The sequence below is a fragment of the Pinus tabuliformis genome, chromosome 7 (genome assembly GCF_031772625.1).
Source record: "Pinus tabuliformis cultivar Carrire ecotype Pingquan chromosome 7, CPIR1, whole genome shotgun sequence".
Lineage (NCBI taxonomy): Eukaryota > Viridiplantae > Streptophyta > Pinopsida > Pinales > Pinaceae > Pinus > Pinus tabuliformis.
The window spans coordinates 478,214,140-478,221,481 of NC_142293.1; positions in this window are offsets into that span (position 1 = coordinate 478,214,140).

A 7,342-nucleotide genomic window follows, 5' to 3' on the forward strand; every position below is an offset into this window, starting at 1 on the left:
TATCACTAGAAGGCTCCTTCTGCAAAAAGTTGGGCTTTCATACACATCCTTTCTAGGTTCCTCAAATCTACATGGCTCTATTTCCATTAATCCTGAGTACATTGCATCATGCTGAAAAGGACTACTGTTGTACATATCAAAAATATGTGGTCTAAGTGCATCTAATAATCCAGCAACAAGATATAAAGCATGCCCAAAGGAACAACCATGACCTTCTCCCTTTCCCATTCCTAGCATCTTTTCCTTTAGTAACTCTGCCAGAGTCTACATATGGGGTAGTAACAATGCAGGATGTTTGTTGTTTTTTTTTTTAAATGATGACAGAAACCATAAGCTGTATTGGATTCCCTTTCAGTTCCTGTACATACAAGTCTCAGAGCATTTGCAATATTTTGAAGAATGGAAACGCCTGTCCAGATCTGCAAAATAAAGAATTGCTGCTATGTAAAATGTTGAACCCATCCAGTGTATTGTTTTCCAAGAACACATCGGCTTGTGGAATGCCATGAAAAGACAATGGGAATGCAAAGTAGATGGTCCAAAGTAGTTCTTTTCTGTGACAAAAGACTCTCAATGGTATCATGCAAACTGTTTCTAGAAGCTGATATCGATGCCACAAGCAAGCTTATTGTCCAAGAAATAAGGTCGTCTTCAACAATTTTGTAACTGGAAGCATTCTGTTGATATGAATATTTGCACATGAACAGACAACTAGCTGATAGTGCAGTTATCAGTGATGCTTCTTTGTTCTTGCCTGTTACCTCGAATTCTACCATTAATGCTGCCAACCATCTATTCTCCCTAGTGGCATCAGCGAGAAAGACAAAAAAAAAGAACCAAAATATTTTGTGGTCCAGTCCATTTTCTACAGCTAATAAAGTAGTTCCGACAATAGGACCCAACACATTTTGTTGCATTTCTCTTTTCCAAGACAACAGACTAGCAAGACGGAGTCTAACATCGGCTCCACTTGGGATGGCAGCTGCCGCTTTTTGGAGGTGCCAAGAACCGCAGAACTTTGGGAGAGCAGACAGTGCCTCCATCCATTGGGCAATGGAGTCATCATTCCAACAACCAACACAAACTTTGACATATTTATGGACTGAAACTTGACTGAAAACCTCACACTAAAACTGTAATGAAACTGGAACAAAATGTTGCCTTATGGTTGCTTATTTATTTACAAAATCTACCCTAATCTGCTGTACAAACACTAGATCAGGTAATGTTAGTGTCAACCTTTCCAACCTTCCTCCAGTGATCAAATATTCTCTTACAAAGTGATTTTAAAGTGTCAAGGTCAAATTTTGTCATTTCAGTGAGTCTTCAAGCAAAATTTGGTCACTAGGCATTAGGTCTAGGGTTTGCTTTCACTCTTTTCAAAATTGTCCAAATGGAAATCCATGTCATCATTCAGCTGAGTCTATCATCATTCATAGGGTTTTCATTATCATGTCAGTGTCCAATGAGTCATTTTACACCTTGTTCATGCTTCAATTGAGCCTAGGTAAGGTCATTTCCCTCTCCTAGGGTTTTGAAGGCAATTTCTCTTGGACGATCAAATCATCAGCAAAACTTATATCCTGATGTTCATACACCTTCCCCTATCATTAAAGTACCTTATCAAACACTTCCCATCACTGAGATCTCCCAAATTCCTCATTTTCGCACAAACCCTAGTTTCTTGCTACAACTTGGCAATTTTCTAGGTTTGTCCTGTGTTTTGCCTTTTTGGACCCCTTCCGCTCACTCAATATCTGAGATTCCACTTTCCCCTGCTTCCTAACATCCCTCCCTACTCCCCAAAATTTCTGCAAGAATTTAGAAGCCCCTTATCCCCTCCATTTCGCTTCATTTCCACAAAATTCCTTGTTTCATACATCGGGATAAGTTTCAGTCAAAAGATGTTTCAGAGCAATCAAAGATGAATTTGGGAAAACTAAGAGATTTTTTTGTCCAAAACAGGCCAAGGAAGAAAAACCTCCTTCACGTTTTACACAGGTGTCATGGTTTTAGAGAAATGTCAAAAATATCATTGCCTCACGAGAATCCAATGCACCTCTGAAGTGACCTTGGGAAAATCAGGTTTTCTCCTATCTTTGGTTGGCCAAATGACTTTCTTGATAATTCAAATGGTAACTAGACACAAATATCTTTCCAATGAGCTATCATGAGCTCAATTTGGAGTTGAGGAAGGCATTCAAAAGTTGACTGCAACAGCACTCTGCCTTGAGGCAGCCTCATTTGGCACATTTTGAGCAGTCTTGGGAGATTTGATTTTTGACAATGCAAATGAACTCCAAATTGAAAAATTCTAGCTTTTTTGGAAAGTAGACTCAAATACCTTTCCAACGAGCTATCCTTTTCCCAATATGGACATCGGGAAGGCCTCCAAAACGCATCTGAAAGTCGTGCTACGCATAGGGCTCACGCGCGCTACGCGTAGCGCGCCGCGCGCTACCCTTAAGTTGGGGAGGTCCAATTCAAGAAAGGTTTTCATTTTTGGATTTTTCATGAAAAAATACACTTTCTCAGCCACTTCCAAGAATTTTTATGGAGATTTGAGCCCCCAAAAGGTAAAAAAAAAAGCAAAAAATGACCTTCTGCCACTTTTTGGACACACAGGAAGCAGTCGTGGGAGATGCAATTTTGGAGGGGCAAATGGCCACCAAATTGAGAAATTCCACTTGGGTTGGAGAGTAGACATCTAGACCTTTCCAACAAGCCCACTTGTGCCTCATTTGGATGTCAAGAAGTTCCTCAAAAGTGGCTTGAAAGGCGCACTACGCGTTGAGAAATGGCGCGCTACGCGTTGGGAAAATTTGCCAGTTTTGCACCTTCGGCTCAGGAAAACGCAGCATTGACTAGTTTTGAATTTTTGGTGGGATTTTTCATCCTCTTTGATGTAATTGATGTAATTTCATGTTGACATGGCACTTTTTTACCTATTATAGAAGATTCATTCATAAAATGGCAAAAAATTAATGAATGAATTGGTTTCCTAGCTTATAGAGGCAAGTTGTTTTGACTGCCTAGATTGTAGTGCTCAGTTTAGAATTGGTTGAAACAGCTCCTAGGATGATGAGCTCGACCCCTAGAGGCTAGGGAATGGGTTGGCATGCTCTATATTATGTATTTTCTAAATCATTTTCATGGTTGGAGAGGTTGGACTCTTGAAGGATAAGCTTAGACTGTATTACTCTTTGTATCTCTGCAAATTTGACAAAGGAAAGACCAGGGTTTTGCAACACTATTTGGGATTCCTGTGGTGATTTGTGTTGATGGTGTGTTTCTCTGATGTACTTGTAAGTTTGTTATGTGTATCATTTTCCTACTCTTCTCTTCTGCAAATTAAGCAAATGAAGTGTTAAGGTAGAATTCATGGTTTCTATGCTCTGCCTTTAAATTTGCTTAATATCTATGTTTTCATCTGTTTAAGGAGAACTCTCGATGGTTTCTTGCTCTCCTTAGCTCCTCACCGATCATATATATCCATTCACTTATTTCAAAGGCATCAAGACAATCTCCTACCTTGCCCCAAAAAGACCTCTGCAAAAACTATGTCTCATCCCCGCACCCAAAATTGTTGTGCTCAGTTTTCCAACAAAACCCTAAAAAATTTAAAATCAAACTTTCGCTATCAGTTTACTAGCCTAAAATCAGTGTTCTTTATTGGTCATCTCAGCCCTTTGAAGACCTTTTACCGAGATAGACCCGGAGAGAGCCCTCTCCTGTCCCCGTAGGGCTAGCTACGAGGCTAAGTGGTTTGATGTTACCTTGGATTTTGTCTTTTTCAGCCTGAGGCCAAATTCAAGCGCTAACATATTGGCGACCATACTGGGGAGAAAAAAATTGTTTTTGGGTTGATGTGTTTGTTTCATAAGTCTTAGATGGAGCCTGAAGTTATGCCAGGTAGCCTTCGAAACGCTTTTGCTTTGCATAAGCGGAAGTAGATAAACGCTGCTTCAGTCCATCTACGTGAGCTTGTGAATACAACACTTCATTTGCATTTTACCCCAGTACATGCATCAAGTTCAGATCTGATTGTTGATGGTTGACAACAATCAGACATTGACAAGGCTGAAATCATTCACTGGCGACTCCTTCACTGAAAACTCCAGAGATCAATGCTTCATGGTGACTTCACTGCAGGAAGATTAGTAGCTTTGAGCTTTTCAAAATGGATCGGGTTGCAAGAAGATATGCTCCCATGAGCCGAGATCACATCCCTGGTTTTCCAAATAAAATTCCGAAGGTAGATTGGTTAAGGAATTTGCCTACATTTAAAGATGATGGTAGGAAGGACGCTGCTCTACATCTGGTTAGATTTCACATGCATATTCGCAAGTTGAAGGTTGATTTTCCTGAAGATTGCTTGATGAAGATATTCTTGGCCACTCTGGAAGGTAAAGCCCAATCATGGTATGAAAGTTTGCCATCTGCTTGTATTTAGTGTTTAAAGGATTTTCATGCTATGTTCATTGAACGATATAAGGACTCTTATCCATCATTAAATTTAGTTGAAGACTGTTGAAAGCATGCTTATAGTTTTATTAAAAGGCTTGAGAAATATTATGAAGATGATAATTTTATGGATGATGAGATCATGGAGGCTCTGTATGAGAATCCATTTCAGCAGCATAAAGAAAACTTAGAGGATACTTGTCTAGATGATCAGGACATTTTGCAGCAGAATCAAGATCAGCAGGATGAAGATGGTCATATGGTGGAAGATGATGAAAGAGAGGGTTCTATTACAGATCTGCCCACAGAAGAAGACAGCGTGCAGAGTAGTCAAGATTCAATTTCAGAATGTGATGCAGTCAAGTCAGCTATTTCAGATCAACATTCAGATCATGATGACCAAGAATACCTTGTGCTGAATCCCATCAAAGAGAGCTCTGCTGTTGAGATCATAGACAGAGTTGTGGATTCAGATGTTCATAAAAAACAAAATGAGATCTTTGTGCAAGTAAGTGATAAATCTCCTTTCAATAACTCAGTAATAAATGATAGTTTGAATGCCCTGTCATATGAAGATAATTACTGTTTAAGCAGAAGAAAAAAAAAGCATTATCTCCTTTGTCTGAAGATGAGATAGATCTACTTTTGAGAGGTCTTGTTACAGCCCAAGCTACAGCAGATTTGCAGTGCACACATAGTCAGGAAAGTGTTGGAGAAACTTCTCCCTCTTTTGAAAAAGATGACTGTCTTATAATCAGTTTTGTAGACCAGCAAAAAGATAATTTTTTCTTTCACAAAGATGATAAGGCTATCACGTTTGATAATCTCGAAGATTGTTTTTTGTTTAAGAATCACCAACAGCACATTCACATCACAGAAGATCAAAACATTCAGGATTACCATTCAGATTCCTCTTCATATGTTTCATGTGCTGAAATATTTTTCCAAAGAAGATATCTGCTCATCCATTTGTTCAGAGTTTTTTGAAGCCTATGAGCATACTTTTACTAAATCACATGATTTAGGAAGATCAGAATTTGAAACAAAGGACACCTTGTTCTTTCAGCAAGAGGTGGCCATGGCAAATCTTCATGTTTTTTACGATCCTCTAGCAAGTTTGTTGCAGCCAGTAGTGAAAGTGTTTATTACAGTGTTTTGTTGCAGCCATGGTCAACTATGTTCTTGGATGCCCAGTGATAGGTTTGTACTGTTGACCAGAAGATCTAATCAGGAGAATCAATCAAGAAGGCATCTGCTTGATTGGTTGCATTGGCATTTTGATATAGTTTGATGTATATTGTCTTGTAAGAAACACAGGTGGTTGTCATCATGACTTCAAATCTTGATGGACTGTTGCCCCTCAAAAAGCTTTGAAATGTCTTGTTTTAAGTCAATCATGAGTCATTTGTGTTTGGTCTGTTGAGTGAGTTTTTCAAGTTATTTCAGTTTGCCATCGAGTCGGTTTGAGTCAAGCTTCAGTTAAGTTTCAGTCAATTTTCAGTCAAGTTTTCATTCAATAAATGTGTCAAAGTTTTGTGTCAAAGGTGGAAATAATGACTCCATCGCCCAATGGATGAAAGCACTGGTCTGCTCTCCCAAAGATCTGCCGTTCTTGGCACCTCCAAGGAGCTACCATCCCCATTGGAGCCAATGTTAGTGTCAGTCTTTCCAGCCTTCCTCCAGTGATCAAATATGCTCTTACAAAGTGATTTTAAAGTGTCAAGGTCAAATTTTGTCATTTCAGTGAGTCTTCAAGCAAAATTTGGTCACTAGGCATTAGGTCTAGGGTTTGCTTTCACTCTTTTCAAAATTGTCCAAATGGCAGTCCATGTCATCATTCAGCTGAGTCTATCATCATTCATAGGGTTTTCATTATCATGTCAGTGTCCAATGAGTCATTTTACACCTTGTTCATGCTTCAGTTGAGCCTAGGTAAGGTCATTTCCCTCTCCTAGGGTTTTGAAGGCAATTTCTCTTGGACGGTCAAATCATCAAAAAAACTTATATCCTGATGTTCATACACCTTCCCCTATCATTAAAGTACCTTATCAAACACTTCTCCATCACTGAGATCTCCAAAATTCGCACTTTTCGCACAAACCCTAGTTTCTTGCTACAACTTGGCAATTTTCTAGGTTTGGCCCGTGTTTTTTGCCTTGTTTTGACCCCTTCCCCTCACTCAATATCTGATATTCCACTTTCCCTTACTTCCTACATCCCTCCCTACTCCCAAAAATTTCCCCAAGAATTTAGAAGCCCCTTATCCCCTTCATTTCGCTTCATTTCCAAAAACTTCCTTGTTTCATACATCGGGATAAGTTTCCGTCAAAAGATGTTTCAGAGCAATCAAAGATGAATTTGGGAAAACTGAGAGAGGTTTTTGTCCAAAACAGGCCATGGAAGAAAAACCTCCTTCATGTTTTACACAGGTGTCATGGTTTTAGAGAAATATCAAAAATATCGTTGCCTCAGGAGAATCGAATGCACCTCTAAAGTGACCTTGGGAAAATCGGGTTTTCTCCTATCTTGGTTGGCCAAATGACTTATTTGATAATTTAAATGATACCTAGACGCAAATAGCTTTCCAATGAGCTATCATGAGCTCAATTTGGAGTTGAGGAAGGCATTCAAAAGTTGACTGCAACAACACTCTGCCTTGAGGCAGCCTCATTTGGCACATTTTGACCAGTCTTGGGAGAATTGATTTTTGACAAAGGCAAATGAACTCAAATTGGAAATATCTAGTTTTGTTGGAAATTCGACTCAAAGACCTTTCAACAAGCTATCCTCCGCCCATTTGGACACCGAAAGGCCTCCAAAGTATCTGAAAGTCGCGCTACGTGTAGGGCTCAGGCGTGCTACGCGTCAGGGTTTTGGC